The following is an 18207-nucleotide window of genomic DNA, read 5'->3' as shown; positions in this document are numbered from 1 at the left end:
ACAGGAAGGGATAGAAACATGGATGAGAGAGAAAGATCTTTTGACTGCCTCCTGCACACCGCCTACTGGGGATCCAGCCCAGAACCCAGGCATGTGCTCTGACACAGGAATTAAACCAGCAACCTCTTAGTGCATGGGATAGTGCTCAAGCAACTAAGCCACCTGCTGTGCCATTTGCTTTTTAAATACTAAGCATCTACTTGCCTTTTACTTTAGTCTTAACATATTTTTAGAATGTGTAAAGAAATATGGTAAATGTAGTTTCCAATTTCTTCGCGTCTTTGATGGTTTCCTTTGCAGTAGTGTTATTATCCTCTTTTAGTGCTCATTAGCTGCTCCGGTTCCAATTACTTTGGCACTGCCTTTGTAGGTATACAGAATGAAATAAAGTAATGGTTAGTAAAATGATGCAAAAAGTGTAGGAGAAGTGATGGAATGAGCAATACCACTAAGCTGCTGAAATGTGCTGAGATTCACTAAGTCCTAGACGAAAAGAAGCACACAAAAAACAGGACTTCATTACACAGTTGACTAAGTGCTACCACTGATGGGCAATCCTCATTGCCTGGTGACATTCCGGCTCTCGTTAGTGATTTCGGGCCAGCAGGAAAGACAATGAAATGGAAAGCACAATGCCAAGGTGAAGTCCGAAGAGTTATGAATCTGAATTCATCAGGAATCGTGTCAGATTCATAGATGACAGTCCCGTTTGGAACTGTCTTTACATAAGAAGCGAGGGGGCTCTAGTCCTGAATCCAAAAAAAATTATGTATTTTTAAGTGAGACAAGGAAACACGGAAGTTGTCAAATAAAATCACCTTGTATTTTCAGGGATTACTTTACATAACAGATGATAATAATAAATAATTACTAGATAATAATAAATAACGACTAGGCTCAGCTTCTCCATTATTTTCTTCTAAATTTGATTTTAGGAAAATCATATTAATGTTTCATGGGGATGTGATATACAAACAGAAATGATACATTTGCCAGCACATAAAATATAATACATGTTAGTAACATCTCTGATTGCCTGAAATGCAATTCAAAATCCAAATCTGTATATTATCATGAAGTAATAAACCTCTCTCAGCAAGGGAGGCAAATCACAGGTCATATTTCTATTTTGTTATTAGCAAAACCTAATAGATTGTTCTGTGAAGGCTTCTGAACTTGATGTTTTTAAAGTCACAGGTAACCTAGATACCCATAATAAATCACAATCACAAGATTCACAGAGCTTAATATACTAGATTGAATTGAAAAGCAGTTTGCAAGGTTCTCTTGGTCTAAATTAGAATGGTGTAATAATATTTCAAAAGCATTACCAGAGTTTGGAAAAAGTGCTGTTAGTTTACTAAAATTGTGGTTAATATTTCTGTTTTCATCAATCAATTTATCATGACCACATTTAGAGCTTTCTTTCTAAAAAGTAAGATTTAATACTGTGCGATGCATAATATAAAATTCTTTGACATTATCCTATTTTGTACAATATAAACCTAGACAGACTTCATTGTTTGCCTTTAAAATTTTTAACTAAACCATAATTTTTTCTTGAATATCTTAATTTTCCCACCCTAGACTATAATAATTATAAAAGCATATTATGTAAATTAAGATGAAATAGTAATTTTAATAACTAAACAAAATTAACACTATATGAGTAAAATTATACTAATAATATTTTCAAATAACTAAGTAATCAAAAGTTATAAAGGTCAGAATTATAATACATGAGGAAAGGTGGGTAAGGCATAAGAGATTAACCAAAGGACTTGTATGCATGCATATGAGCATAACCAATGGACGCAGCCAGGGCCAGGGGTGGGTGGTGGGGAGGGCATGTGCTGGGGTTGGGGACAGCCTGGGAGAGGTCAATGGGGGGGAAAAGTAGACTTATATAATACATTAAACAATAAAGAATTTGAATTTCAAAAAAAGTTACAAGGTAGAATTTATGAATTTATTAACCATATAACTTTAAATTTAGAATATTTTTCAATATAAATCTGTTTTTGAAACAATGTTTTTCAGTTTAATTTGGTATACCAAACAGCTTAACTCTAAGCAAGGGTGGTTGGAGAAAATGTATATGGAAAATAAAAAGGCCTAGAAGTTGAAACTTATAATTTTAAATTAAAAAGTGAAGTCCAATGAGATTAAACAATTTAATACAAAAAAAAAACAACACCACACTGTACAAAATCACATAGTACAAAATCATACTTCTGGAAAGAAAGAAGCCAGCTCTAGGATCTAGGGTCTCCTGACTATAAGTCTGTTTTTTTCTCCATTCTTTTGTGCTATCATTTTCAATTAAATATTAACTATTAACTATTAAAAATGTACCTGGTTGGATAAATAGAAGCAAACAATTGAATATCTTATAAAGTAAGCTATGTTTATCATTGTTAATAATTTCATAAATATTCAGTAAAGAAAATTTTTATAAATTAAGGGTAGCAGATAATCTGAACTGTATCATAAATCATATCATATCACAGAAAAGCATTTTTTTAAATCTATCTTTATTATTTCCAGAGAGGAAGAGAGATAGAAATATCAAAGATGAGAGAGAACCATTGATTGGCTGTCTCCTGCTTGCCCCCACTGGGGATTAAGCCCACAACCTGGGCTTGTGCTCTGACTGGGAATCAGTCTGGTTCATAGGTTGATGTTCAACCAGTGAGCCATGCTGGCCAGACATAGAAAAGCATTGCAAGGTAAAATATAGCAAAACTTGAAACTTGAGCTTAAAGGTAAATTTCATATAATGCAAGTCTCACATTTTTAATTTTTATCAGCCATAATTAAATATTCATTTTTATTCACACACCTGATGGTCTTTGGGTTAGTAGCATTATTCATCGGTCCCAAAATACTACCTTTTGTTTAATCAACTTTAAATCTACTTAATCTGTTAAAATGAATGCTTACATGTGGCACTCCAAAGAAAAGGTGACCCTAAACTATAGATAAATATTCACAAAGACAGAAAGACTGTTTTTCACTTTTCTTTTTAAAGATAATTCATACCTTACACGAGTTAGGACTAAGCACCTCAAACTCACTCAATAAGGAACTATTACAGTCAGCACATAGCATTTCTCTATCCCATTTTACAGGTCATCTCTTTTCAAGCCCAGTTCCTACCAAACTTGTACTTCGTCACAAGGGCCTACTGCAGATACAGTCCTTTCAGACATTCGTATGAGGAGATTTTACTCTCCAAATTCAAGCAAGTGAGCAGTTCAGCTCAGTGAAAATGCTGACTCAGAGCAATAAACGTTTTAGCATGAGCTCTCCACTAGCAAAGAAAAGTGTGCTTATGTATGTTGTGTACTAAAAAGGTCAGTGATTCTCAAGTAAATAGCTCCCTCCACTGGCCCAACCATCATTTTATACTCTGAAGTCTAAAGTCACCTGAGTCCTCCTCCTACCAAGTCTGCCTACAGACCACAGAAAGCTCGAGTTGCTTGAGAATTCAGAAATACTCTATTCAAAGCTGAGTCAGCCAGCAGATAGGAGGTGGTAACCCTTTTAGAATACTAAGAATTCAATGGAACTTTAATGAGAGGCAGAAACACTTATTAATACCTACAAATGCCAGAACTTTCAGGAAGAGCAAGACTGGAGGTTGAAGAAAACACACTCTAAAAAGCATTTGATAGTTCTGTGAGGGCATGATGGTAACAAAGGGAGGAGCAATGATCATTAAAGTACGTGGATCTGGCTGGGGTTTTGTTTTACTGATTCAATATTAACGTTTAAAGATTGAATTGGATCAGAGTAGATATTGACTATTCTGCTTTACTTCTTTGACTTTTTCTCATAAAATTTGATTCTTTCCCCATCCCTCCCCCCCCAAAAAAATTCAATTTGAGCAGATGTTCATTATCAGCCTATATAGTTTGCCTATATTCCTTTGTCATAGATACCATGCAGTCCAAACTCTGCTTTACTATAATAAGAAGTAGGTTCAAAAAGACAAAACTGTTTACTCAGAATGTCCGTACCTGAGCACTGGGCAGATCGCTGAAGCTGGTATTCCTTCCAGGAGAACAGTGGTCTCACAAGGTGTGTGTAGTTCCTCTCCCACCACGGCCATCACATGGCACTTGTTAAAAATGCAAACATTGGGCTCCCCCTGTAAATTAGAAATAAGGATGAAGGACAGCCAACTGTGTCTTCACAAGCCCTCCAGTGGATTATGACATACACTAAAGTTTGAAAGCTTTGCTCTGATAAGTTTAATCGAAATGTTAAAGTTAATTTTAATCACCATTAATAAAAACAAGATATCTCAACAATTTTTATGAACTATATTTTAGTGTGTAAAATCAACTTTTTTTTTCAACTTCCAGCATCATTTATTTTTCCTATAATTTAGATACAATTTATTGGAGTAATTCCATGCTCAATACAATGAAGCCCCACTTTAGGTTCTAAAACTAACTCAGGATTTGTAAATGGGAACTCACTTTCCAGTAAAACTGAGAAACTAAAATTTGACATACCAATACATTTACTCAATATTGATGTCACTACAGCATTTTATATATAACACGAGGACTTTGCAGAATTTGGCCTTTGGAAACTAGCTTACAACACATGAACAAAGTTACTCTTTGCTTACCTGTCCTAACCGATTTAGTGTCACACCAACAGACCCCCTTCCTGTAGCTTTTACCATGAAGAAACAGGTGATTCCTCCCTTTAAGACAAAGTGGGGGGGAAAAAACAAACAAACAAAAAAAAAAACCAAAGTGTCCACCCAAAGAAAAATGTTAACAGAACAATCCAATTGTAAAGTGCCAACATATATAAAACTAGAAATAAGTCATGGGAAACTTTGAAGTCTTTTACTTAAGTAACATAACAGAAAGTTACAGTGTTGACCGGAAGAACACACAGGTTTCTCATTAAAAATCACACACACACATACACGAACCAAGTAGTCCACATCCACAAAGCATTCCCCCCCCCCTTTTTTTTTGAAGGATTTCCGATACTTTGTAATCATTAACCAGGTCTTTTACCATTAAACTTAAGTGGCCAATTGAGACACACATTTCTGACACATTCTTCCACCACCAATTCGGACTGGGTGTCAGGTGTTGGGAATAACATCCATTTAGCTTTCTGAGCTTCCTGGGCAGACTTGGTGACTGCCAGCTCCAGCTGCCTTCTTTTCCACTGCTTTGATGACACCTACAGCAACTGTCTTACGTCACAAGAGCGAAAAGGCCCAGAGGAGGGTAGTCAGAGAAGCTCTCTCTTGAGTTACGTTCAAGTTGATTGTTTTCAGTTGATCAAAGGTACACAAATTGTCCTCACCCATGGTGATTGTATCCCTCCCAATATCCCATTCCATTTTGGCCCCAAATACTAGTAACTACCGTATTCATTGTTCAGCTTCACTCAAGGGACAATTCCTGTGCAATTTTTTTCCTACTAGAAGTTAACTAAGTTCCAAATCAAACTGGCTTTTCCACATTACTATAGGTATTTTTCTTTTTAAAAATATTTATATTGATTTCAGAGAAGAAAGGAGGGAGGGAGGGAAGGATGGAGGGAGAGAGAGAGAGAGAGAGAGAGAGAGAGAGAGAGAGAGAGAGAGAGATCAATGATGAGAATCATTGATGGACTATCTCCTGCACGCCCCCTATTGGGGATAGAGTCCATAACCCAGGCATGAACCCTGGACTGGAATTGAACTTGAACCCGTCAGTCCACAGGCTGATGCTCTATCCACTGAGCAAAACTAGCTATAGGCATATTTCTAAGAAAGCAATTTCAAAACTTCTCTTACTCATTTATAACTGACTTTCATTAATAGATTGTATATGTTTTAGGGCCCAAAAATATTCATTAATCTTTGCATATTCACATAAACAAAGTATTATCTAGTATAGAGTTCGCATTTACTACAAGGCTCAACGATTCTCTCTTGTTATTGATGTTTCTATCTCTCCTTCCACTTTCCTCTCCAAAATCAATAAAAAACATATTTAAAAACATAAAAAATAAATAAGATGTAAATTCTGACTATTTTTAAAATGAAAACTGTAATGTTTGGCCAAACTGGGCAACGACCCTTCCTGACATGTGAGAAGAAAGCCAGAAGCTGTATCTCCAAAGCTTCCTCTTTACATGTCTCACACCCTCAGTTTCCCCATGAAGTCTTCCTGATTCATTTATTAATGGTCCGGCTCTGTTCACTCTATGCTTAGGTGAGTCTCAGGTTTCAATGATGAGGCTATAAATGCTAAGAGAAAAGGTGGGTAAAGTAGATTTAAAGTTAAATTCTATGGGGAGGTTGAGAAAGAAATATCTCCCTGTTGAGTGAATCTGATGACTTTACCTTTGTTAAAACCAGCTCTACAAAATGATCAGAGTTTACTTTTAGAAATTGTACCCAATCCAAGTATTTTAGAAAATAACTAAGGACAACGTGACTGGGAGGGGAGAAAAAAGAATAAAATTTCAAAAATAAATCTGTGGAGAAAGGAAATTTTAATTTAGAAAAAAAATTGCCTGGGTATAGAGGTGGTTTATGAATTTCAACTGTCAACATGTCTTATAAATTATAATTTAGAAGAAACAAAATAAATCAGTTTATACATATGCATGTACACACGAAGTAGAAACTATTTCCTCATAGTGTCATATTTTCTCTTCATTCTTGCTTAAATTTCACATTATTGATACCTACCACTGGCTCTATTTTGTTTTTGCCAATGCTCCGATGTGGGTGACTACAACTTTTTAAATATTTTTCTTGATACAATTAAAAATATATCAAATATAGGAATATAGCTATTATATTTTGTTTTGAACTGCCTCCAACTTCTTTGACTACATTTCCTTGACTGTCTTTCTTTGATCTCTTCCTGTGGTAATCATTTACTATGCCCCCCACTTCTAGTCCAGTTGAAATGTTCTCTTCATGTGATTACATGTCTATGCATATGAAATTAATTTGAAGAAAAAAACTCTCTCCCAAATATGCCAAGAGAAAAAAATTTCTGAGAAACATTTTAATGACATAACTTTCGAAAATCTTTATTTTTCATTGCTTCTCTCCATACTAACCCAAGTCAAAGGCTCAAACATAATAATGTTCTAGAACTTTAGCATTTAACTTTGTACTGTGTCATCTATAGTGTATCATCATTTTTTTGTGGTATTTTGGACTGGGGATCTATTATCAGAATGAAAGTTATTTTTTTGTCTATTCTATGTAGAACTAGAGAATATTCACTCCGTTCAAGAAAATTGCCAACCAATATTGTAGCATTCTCAGAGAAGGCAATAATAGATTGTCATAGCTTTATAGGGACAGAATTTCCAAATTTCCGGACAATCACTAATACACATACTGATATATATATTATCTAGATATGTACTCATATATTTGCTCTCTCCATATATAAACTTATTTAGTCTAGGGACCCATAACTTCAATTCTATTTACATTTGGGACAATTAATTCTATATTTTAAGGGACTGTTCTGTAGCCTGGAAAGTGTGGAGTATCCTCCACCCACTAGATGCCAGTAGCACCCCAAGTCTTGTAGTCAAAATCAAGAATGATTCCAGCTATTGACAAATGTCCCTTGTAGAGTAAAATTACCCCCTGTTGAGTACCATTGATTGAGTCCTTTCTAAATGGATATGGCTACTCATTTCAAAGAAATAGATTTACATATGAGCATTAAATAAAACTTAAATGACTATTAAGATCTAGGAATATTACTTGTGCTACATTGTAAATCATTATAGTCTTCATTAGTAAATAGTTATGGAGCACCATAACTATTAATATGACCCAATATGAGATACAGGATCAACCTTACAATCACTTAATCAGATATGGCATGATTTCAGGTAGATAGAAAATTAATTTTGAACTAAAAAACTGTTAGCTATACTAATTTCAAAAGACCAGACCACTCTTCACATGCATACCCTATATAATAAAAGCCTAATGTGCTAAGTGTCCATTATCTAGTCATTCATTCAACCAATCAAAGCATAATATGCTAATGATATGCTAAGGCCACTCAACCACTCACTATGATGTGCACTTACTACCTGGGGGCAGACACTCTGACCAGTAGGTTAGCTTGCTGCTAGGGTCTGGCTGATCAGGAATGAGCAAGATGGGCTGGACACACCCTGGAGCCTTCCCGCAATCCCTCCCAGTTGACCAACCTCCTGCGTACCTCCCTGGGCCTGATCATGCACCTTTGGGTCCCTCAGCCTAGCATGCGCCCTCTTGTAATCTGAGAGGATGTTTTTCCTGTACAGCCCTTCTAGTAATGTGTTAACTGTTGAATTTTCTTGTCTTTCTTACTTCTTTTTTTTAATACATTTTTTTATTAAATTATTATTTTTGTACATATACCAATGCCTCCCCCCTCCCATACATATCCTTCCTCCCCAGAGTTTTGTGTTCATTGGTTGTACTTATATGCATGTATACAAGTCCTTCGGTTGATCTCTTATCTCCCCCAGATCTCCCCAACCTCCCTGCTGTAATTTGACAGTCTGCTTGTTTCTTTACTGTCTCTATATCTATCTTTTGGTTCTTCAGTTTATAATGTTCTTTATCATCCATATATAAGTGAGGTGTCTTACTTCTTATATCCTGTGATTTTCTTCCATCATTAGAATAATTCAAAGTGGGTAAAATTATGCCTGAATTTCAATGAGTGTCACCATTTGTGTACCATATGAAGTTATTTCATAGCAGCCTTTTTATATGTTTCTTCACCTACAATGACCTCCTCTCCTATCAAAATCCTATGTGTACTAATACAGAACTAAACATGTCTTTCTCCTCTAGATGATGAATGTCCTGGGATCCGAGTCTGTATTGTATTCATTGTATCATGAACACTTTGGAAAACAACTGAAACACAGTTTGTGCTCAGTATATGTTTAGTTAAGTACCTGAACTGAAGAAAAATAACATAGCAGGAGAAGATTTACTCATTTCTTTATGTAACAAATAATCACGAAGGACTAGTTTCCATAGCAAACACTGTCTCAGGTTACAAGAGTCAGAGGTGAGCATGATATGCTCACAGTTTTTACCCACATTTCGTGATTTCACTTAATGATATGTACTTCGATGTAATATGAACTATGAAGTAATAAAGTAGATGTATAGAAAGTAAGTATCTGGTTTACATAAAAGACCAATCACAGAACATGGTAATTGAGCTGAGGCAGGATAAACAAAGGGCCAGTACATACACATAGAGAGGCAGGTGACAGTGTATTACATGCAGAGGTAAGAAGATAGAAAAAAATCTCAGAGATGAGAAAGAATTGGGTATTTTTCATCTGACAGAGAGGATGCCATAGTGGCTGGATGATGATAAACAATTAGAGGAGTAATATGAACTGAGAATGGAGAGATATTTCAGTTTTAAAACATCCCTGTTGTTATTCTATGGGAAAGGGTTGGTTGGGGATCAAATGAAAAAGCAGAAAAATCTATAATAATAAAAGGGTAATATGCTAATTAGGGAAAGTGGCCAGATGAAGCCAGGGCAGCGGGAAGCAGCCCGGATCCTGGGTGCCAGAGGGAACTGGTGCCGGCAGCTGGAAAAAGGAAGGCCTACTCTTGCGTGAATTGTGTGCATTGGGCCTCTAGCATGATAGGAAACAGATGCAAGCAATGGTAGACTTTATCTAATTTGAAACTTGCCTGAAACAGTAATGCTTAAAAGGATAAAACAACATTCCCCAAACAGAAGAAATTGACTGGACAGAGGTAGAAACAAGGAAAGTCATAAGAAAGTGCCTTATCTTAAATGTCCCCAGAGGAATCTTCTTTCTCAGAGACTAAGGATGAGGCCGTTAGATCAATGCTTCTCCCACTTTAATACACATGGGCATCAACTGGTGAACTTGTCCAAATGCAGATCCTAACTCAGGAAGGCTGACATAGAGCCACAAATTATCTATTTTAAACAAGCTAAACATGGTGGTCTGCAGACATATTTTGAATAGCAAGGTTTTAGATGGCCTACATAAAGATAAACCATGTCAAGAAAAGGAGCAAAGCAATTACAGTATTTTGAAAATAAAATATGACCACTACTGGTTTTAAGAATTCTCAGCTGCAGTTTCAAGTACGTAGGCACAAGGGCACAAATAAGCTTTATTCTGATTTACTTAGGCCACTGTTAGAGACTGGCCAATTTGTTTTTTCTATAATTGCTATGATTCCTTAAGTCTGAAAGCTTTAAAAGAGAGAGTTGCAAAACCATGTTGAATATCTACTGGAGGCTTGATAGCCTTGTTTGGTGAAATCACTTCATAAAATATTACTGTTGGGATTTCTTTTGACCTCTTGGATGGATCAAATACTCAGTGATTCTTTATGGAGCATGCAATGGTGGGGTTTGTGCATATGTGAGATCATTTCCTTTTTAAGAAAAACATTTTTTTTATTCCATGCTTCCATTTCTCTAGATCCACTCCATCCATCAGTTTATTTTGTTACTTAGATTCCAAATATGAGCGAGATCATATGATACTTGTTTTTCTCTGACTAACTTATTTCACTTAGCATGATATTCTCCAGGTCCCTCCATGCTGTCTCAAAGGGTAAGAGAGTCTCCTTTTTACTGCTGCATAGTATTCCCTGGCATAAATATAACACAGTTTTTTAACTAATTTTATTGTTGTTAGGACTTTGGCAGAATTAGGAAAATATGCTTCAATAAGTAAAGATAAACGCATTTACTACATTGTCCTTTTTAATATCATATATATATATATGTGTGTGTGTGTGTGTGTGTGTGTGTGTGTATGTATACTTTTATTTATTTCAGAGAAGAAAGGAGAGGGAAAGAGAAATAGAAACATAAATGATGAGAGAGAATCATTGATTGGCTGCCTCCTGCACTCCCCACACTAGGGGAACTCGCAACCCAGTCCTGATCAGGAATCTAACCATGACTTCCTGGTTCATAGGTCGACACTCAGCCACTGAGGTACACTGCCAGGCTATCCTTTTTAGAAAAAAAGTTTTACTTCACATATTTTTGGAATGAGTAAAATGACGAAATGAGCCTCAGAAAAAATAAAGATTGATATTCTGACTTTATCATTTAATTTGCTAATTTGGAACTAAATCAGGCATCTCAGTATTAAACTATGGACAGTCAGGTAAAGGAATTAGTCACATTTAATTTTTTTTTAGTCACATTTAATTTTAACATTTACTTTCTATTAATTGAAGATAATGGTTTATTAAATTATTATATTTTTAATTTTTTTATGGTGTTTGAGTTTTATAATATACATTTCAAAGGTCATTCTAAAATAGATGTAATTTGTATGATTAATATGTTCATGCTAAGAATATTATTTGGAAGTTTTAGACATTATACACTTGTGGGCTTCTCTGGATAAAAGTTTCAAAATAGTACATTCGAGACACACAGATTAATAGATTTTCTATGTCTTTCTAGCACATTTCAGAAAGAACTCATTTAAAAATAACAAACCTCTATTTTGAGTATCACCCAGGCATACTATTAGAGAGATTTAAATTCTGAACAAATTGCAATAAATACCATAATGATTTAGAGATTTGCAAGTCCAACAAAAGCAAAACATGATTTCTTTTGTCTTTAGAAAATTAATAGGCAATTTTAATATCTTGCATTTCACACACTTCATCTTCATCTAATTTTATAAAAACTCTCAAAATATTTGTTTGACAAAATTATAACTCATTGCCTTTGGAAGTTTTAATATTTCTATACTATTTATTGTTGTTTTATTTTTTTTAAAATACTTTCAAATGCTTCCCATTTTCATGTCTTTATATAAAATCCAGTTTTTTCACTTTCATTCATACTAATAATGTGCACAAAGCTTAGTAAGCTAAATTTCAACTCAGGAATTTCTTTCAATTTAATATGTAGGTCAACCAAAATGACCTCAGTGCATCTGGAAACTTTTCAGAGACGATGTAACATATAAACCCACACCTGAAACTTATCTGATCATATTAACCAATGTCACCCCAATAAATTTAATTAAAAATAAAAACAAACAAAAATATTATAAGGCAGCTGACATATCCATGTTTTAAGATAAAAGGAAGATACAAATTTTTAAAGAGGTTAAAATGCATAACTTTCATATCTGTTAACTATTACTGCTTTTCTTTTTTCTTTTTTTTTTAATATATTTTATTGATTTTCTTACAGAGAGGAAGGGAGAGAGATAGAGAGCTAGAAACATCGATGAGAGAGAAACATCGATGAGCTGCCTCCTGCACACCCCCTACTGGGGATGTGTCCACAACCAAGGTACATGCCTTTGACCAGAATCGAACCTGGGACTTTTCAGTCCGCAGACCGATGCTCTACCACTGAGCCAAACCAGTTTCGGCTATTACTACTTTTCTATCATTTTCATCAATTAAAGGTTTTTTATTGTTTCCTGTAGTCATTCTTTCCACAATTTTCTCACATTCTTTTATAATTTCTGAAAGCCCAAACAATACGCTATGAAGTTTGTTGCCAACCTAAGAAATTTAACTTACATCTGTTTTCCATGACATTTCTTTTGTTCCAATAGTACAACCAGAATATTTTTTATCAAAGTAAATACAACCCATGATCTCCTAGCTTTCTGTACTGCTCTGCACTTTAAACATAATGATATACTTTCCCATTTTAGCTGAACTAAAGATGCTGTAATTACTGAGGCATAAGCTGATAAAGGAAACTAGAGGATGAGTCAAAGGAGAAAGAATGGATGCTGAGAGACAAAGTAGTTTTAAGTGAGGAGAACAAATGTAAAATAAAAATAAAAATGTTAGATTGAAACAGAGTAATTTACTATTATAGGTTTGTCCAGAATGTCTAACAAAATAAGCACTTGATATATAGCAGGAGTCCTGCCCTACCAAACCATTAGGGGTGAGTTATTTAAATGTTTGGCCAAATATAGCAGGCTAAAACTTAAAATTAGCACCCTAAATTTTTTTAATTGATAATTTTGCATAACATGTGAATGTAAACATCCAAATGGCTCTTGGCAGAAAAAAAAGCCATCTTTGTACAGAGTAATACTTTAAGACAATTCAAAAGCAGCGTCTGAGTCGCTCAGGGAAAGTTGATTGGCAGCTGAGGGACAGCGGAAATCTAAAGGAAGGTAAGGAAAGGTCCTCTGGACAGGATTTCCTGACCAACCGGCCAGCACTGCGGCTGCCGTGGCGGCTCTCCCGGAGCTCCGGGCTTGGAGGGAAGGCTGCGCCATCTTACCAGGAAAGGAGGAGCTTCTCTGAGGCCTGGAAAAACCCACAGCGGGGAGGTCCATCGAGTAGCTGAGGCTGCCCAATCTGCACAAACACTTGGTTTCAAGGGAGTTCTTCAGTCACCCACGGAAAGTGTTGGTTTGTACCTTTAAATCAACGCAGGAGAAGAAACACCACATAACCAGACATCCTGAAAAGAGAGGCCATGGGGAGACAAAGAAATAGCCCGCACATGAAAGAAAAGCAGGCATCACCAGAAAAGGAAGTAAAGGAGTCAGAGGCAAGCAGCCTACCAGAGCAAGAATTCAGAATAATGATCATAGGATGGCTAAAATAATGGAAGAGAAATTTGACAATAACCAAGAAGAAATGAGGAAGAACCATGAGGAATTGAAGAAGAACCAAGAGTAATTGAAGAAGAACCAAGAGAAACTGAAGAAGAACCAAGAAGAAATGAAAAATTACATCACTACCATGAAGAACTCAATAGAAAGCATCAAGAGTAGACTAGATGAAGCAGAGAACCGCATCAGTGAGCTGGAAGACAAGATAAGACAATTCAAACACATTAGAAAAGAAGTATAAAGGGACATGTTTCAGTTATGTTAAAATATATTGTCCTTGCATATAGATGTTACAGATATTGTCTAGCACCATAGCATTGACAGTTACTGACATTTGTATCTAAGACTGAAGTTACTTTCATATATTATCATATATCAAGAGAGGCAGTCGATAGACAGATTAACGTGGACCTTACTAGGTGCCAGCCACTTCACTAATTGACATAAAGTACAATCATTTAGTCCCCACAAACTATCTACAAAGTAACATCATCTCCATTTATAGACAATGACAGTGAGACTCAGAAAAATCGAGCCACTTTCCCTAGGTGACATAATAAATGGAATCACAAGAGATTTAAACTCATACTTGTCACTACTGAAGAGATATTTAAGTTCAGGGCGCAAACAAAGGAAAAAAACATACTAGAGAATTGTTTAAAATTCCAATTCAGGACACTTAACAATGTGAGAAATAGAAATCATGAGCAATAATAGAAACCTGATGACAAAAGTTCAAATAACAGTAATTTAGAAGAAAAAAGATCCATTAAATAAAACAAGGCCTCCTTTGTTAATTTATGTCTGTTACCCACATCAGATTGCTACAATCTCCTGGTTCTCTAAGTTTAGCTATGTCACAATCACCAGGAGGGCTGATAAGAGTTGCTAGACGTCTCCCTTAGGGGTTCAGATACAGTGTCTCTGTGGAAGGAGCCTGAGAAATTTCAATTTCAAACAAGAGCTCCAGTGATGCTCATCTGCTGGTTCCTCATACTTTGAGGAACCAAGATGTAAGCTCTTTACTCTGCAATGTCCAGCTAACATAGGGTATTTGAAAGCTCCATGATATCACTTAAAGGAGTAATTACTTTATAAAATAATTCATTTAAAAAGCAAGTTAAAATAACCTGTACTAATAAAGGGGTAATATGCTAATTAGACAGGACATCTTCCAGACATCCTTCCGGACAAAGTCAAAGTGGTGGGGGCCAAGGCAGAGGCAGGTAGGGATGACCAGGTCAGCAGGGAAGAGCAGTTAGTTAGGGGTGACCAGGCCAGCAGGGGAGAGCAGTTAGGGGTGACCAGGTAGACAGGCAGAGTGGTTGGGGGCGAGCAGGCAGGCAGGCAGGGCAGCAGTTAAGTCCAGATTGTGAGAGGCAGTCAGATATCCCCCAAGAGGTCCCAGAATGGAAAGGGTGCAGGCCGGGCTGAGGGACTGCCCCCCTCTTGCCCCCCATGCATGAATTTCATGCACTGAGCCTCTAGTAAAAATTATAGAGGATTAAAAAAATAATGAAATGGTTTGAAACTTATATTTTATATCAATTCAGTATTCCTCAGAAAGCATTTCTATAACATATTTTAAGTTGAAATACCAAGCAGGAAAAAAAAGAATGTGGGATCATATTGTAGATTTTTTTTTACATTTAATTAACTTAAGTACAGTAGACTCAGGAAATAATGAAGAATGGTGTTCATTGATTATAGGAATTTGAGAAAAATAATTTACTGTCATTCATTGGAGCCCAGTGGGAGTATGCTTTTGTATACAAAGTTAGATTATACTGTTTGAAATACCTTCATATAATCATCTAAATTATAAAACTCCTGTTTTAATGCCTGACTACTCAAGGCCAACCTTAAAAGAAAGAGAGCCTCATCAAATTTAAAAGAAGAGAAAACATACAACATAGGGTCTCAAACCACAATGAAGTTAAACTAATAATATAAAAACACCTAGGAAATCCCAAAACTTATGCAGATTCAACATACTTCTAAATAACACATGGATCAAAAAAGAATCATCTCCTTTTTACCCTACTTATCCCTGCTCTGTGGCTCAGCCCATTCATCTGATATTTGTCAATGAAGGAGATAGTTAATAGTCTCCACTACAGAAGTCTGATCCTGTTCTGCCATTTGTCTCTCAATACTTCAGCTATATTAAAATAAAATAAAATTAATAAATGATAAATAAATGACCTCTGCTTTGGGTTAATTTAAATTTGTTGACTTTCACAAATGATCTTTGGGATAACAAATACAACTGAATCACTGAGGCTTCCCTTCAACCCTTATCCACACACAGAACACAGAGAAAGTCCTTGGGTGCCAACTTCATGTCAAGGTTACAAAAATTCTTATGTACTCTGACTAGAGTTTTCTGTTTGTTTCAAACCAGAGATTGATTCTTCCAAAGAAATGGTGTCAAGGAGAATGAGACTATTAGTTGGAGTGACTTTAAATCTACATAGTTTTTTTTAATATGCAAATTACTCCTTGAAGGGTTTACAGCTACCAGGCATCTTCAAACTACGGCCCGCGGGCCACATGCGGCCTGCAGAGGAGTCTGATCCGGCCCGCCAGGTTTTTTGGGCAGTGAGCCCAGCCGAGGTGTTACAGTAGGAATTAGTAGTTCATATAGTCCGGCCCTCCAGCTCTCTGAGGGACCGTGATCTGGCCCCCACTTTAAAAAGTTAGAGGGCCCCTGAAACCATTCTCAACTCACATCTTGATGGGGATTAGTTCTTGAAAAGCAGGAGAGTAGTATAAAGGATTGATGGGATAGTGTAAGAAATAGTAATTATTTTAAAACTAGAACTCTGTATCTCAGATACTGGTTGCACAACTTGAGAAAATTGAGACTAGGGCACTGGATGGCTAGAATATCATAGACCAAAATCGCTGATTCCTAGAATCTTATTTTTTCACTAATTATAGTAAAAGTCTAGAAAAGCCCCAAAGACAACTTCAAAATGGAATTCTTAAAATCGTCTTCCAAAGTAATATCTGCATTGGGTAAACATTATAAAACAACTTTTCATTTGCACTATAATTAGCACTATCTCTCTCATTTCCCAAATTATAAAGAAAATGTTTTGGTAATTTTCCACTTACTTTTTTTTAAAGAAGAAAATATACTTTTACATTTAATGTACAATTCACCCTACTTTTTTCTTTAAAATAATTAGAAATGCATAGGTAAATGATTTAATAGTGTTAGCACTTTGGATTTTAAATATAGTAATTTGGATCCAAATATTAATCTTTAAATTTATTTGAAGGTCTTCAGGCTTCTTTACAAAACAAAACAAACAAACAAACAAACAAAAAACAAAAGCAAAATGTCTTTTTTGTCTCTTTTGTCAACATTTTCTTTGGAGACAATAAAAAAAAAACTTTTAAATTAAGAAGCTACTTTTTCTCCTTTAAGTATGATTTGTGGCAAGTGACATGAAGTTAATGGCTTTGAATCAACTACAAAACCTGCTCACCTGCTGCTTTATAACCTTCTTTACAACTTGGCATTAAGTCTTCTCATTTCATTTAGACTAGCTAAGTCTTCTTCAATAATCAACATGCCCCTGACTCACCATTTCTGGCTATGGAGCTATCCAATACTGCTTTCTCTGAATGATATCACTCATTTATGGAATATAATGAACATAAACTGATGAACAAAAACAGATTCAGAGACAGAGAAACATCAATCAGACCATCAAACCTCAGAGGGAATATAGGGGAGGGTGGGGGTAAGGGCAGAGATCAACCAAGGGACTTGTGTGCATGCAGATAGGCCTAACCAATGGACACATACACCGGGGGGGGGGGGGGGGGTGGGGGCATGGGTGGGGGTTGGGGAGTAATGGGGGATAAGGACACATATGTAATCATTAAAGAATTTTTTAAAAATCTTTAAAAAAAGACTTCTTGATTTCATTAAATATTTCTTACTTTATATTTCATATTTCCTTTAAATGACAGTCAAGTAAGGGTAGTAAGAAGGTAAAATATATGTAAGGTAGACTCAATTGTCTTTCCTAATTACCATCCAGAACAGGACCACATAAAAAATCCAAGGTGTGCAGCCATCTGACACCATTAAAAAGAGAAGCTGCTATTACTTGAATGTTAATGATAAGTTACCTTTTCTTTCTACACTGGTGGGTGTGGGTCTTCCATTCTGTGCCCAAGGATTTGAAAGCCCTATCCAACTCCTCTCATCTGAATGCCTGCTTCATTATTTCAGTGGTTATAATACTCAAGGTGTATTATATGGAAAAGAAAGTCAAACGTCAATTTTGGGTAGAACCCCAGAGCTATGATATGAGACACACTACAAGGCTAAATAAAGCTTAGAAATCTTGGAGAACTAAGTTATTTCCCCCAAGTCTATTCTTCTCAAATTATATTAATGGGACATTAATTGTATAATTGAAATTCATAGGTAAAGGGGTAGTCACTAAAGGTTTTAAACTAAGAAGTAATGAAATTTGTTATTCTGATTTGACAGCTACCAGAGAGTATTGTGATGGTCAAATTATTGATCATGAAGGC

This window comes from Pipistrellus kuhlii, unplaced genomic scaffold (genome assembly GCF_014108245.1).
Source record: "Pipistrellus kuhlii isolate mPipKuh1 unplaced genomic scaffold, mPipKuh1.p scaffold_m20_p_2, whole genome shotgun sequence".
NCBI lineage: Eukaryota > Metazoa > Chordata > Mammalia > Chiroptera > Vespertilionidae > Pipistrellus > Pipistrellus kuhlii.
This window is presented reverse-complemented; position numbering follows the sequence as displayed.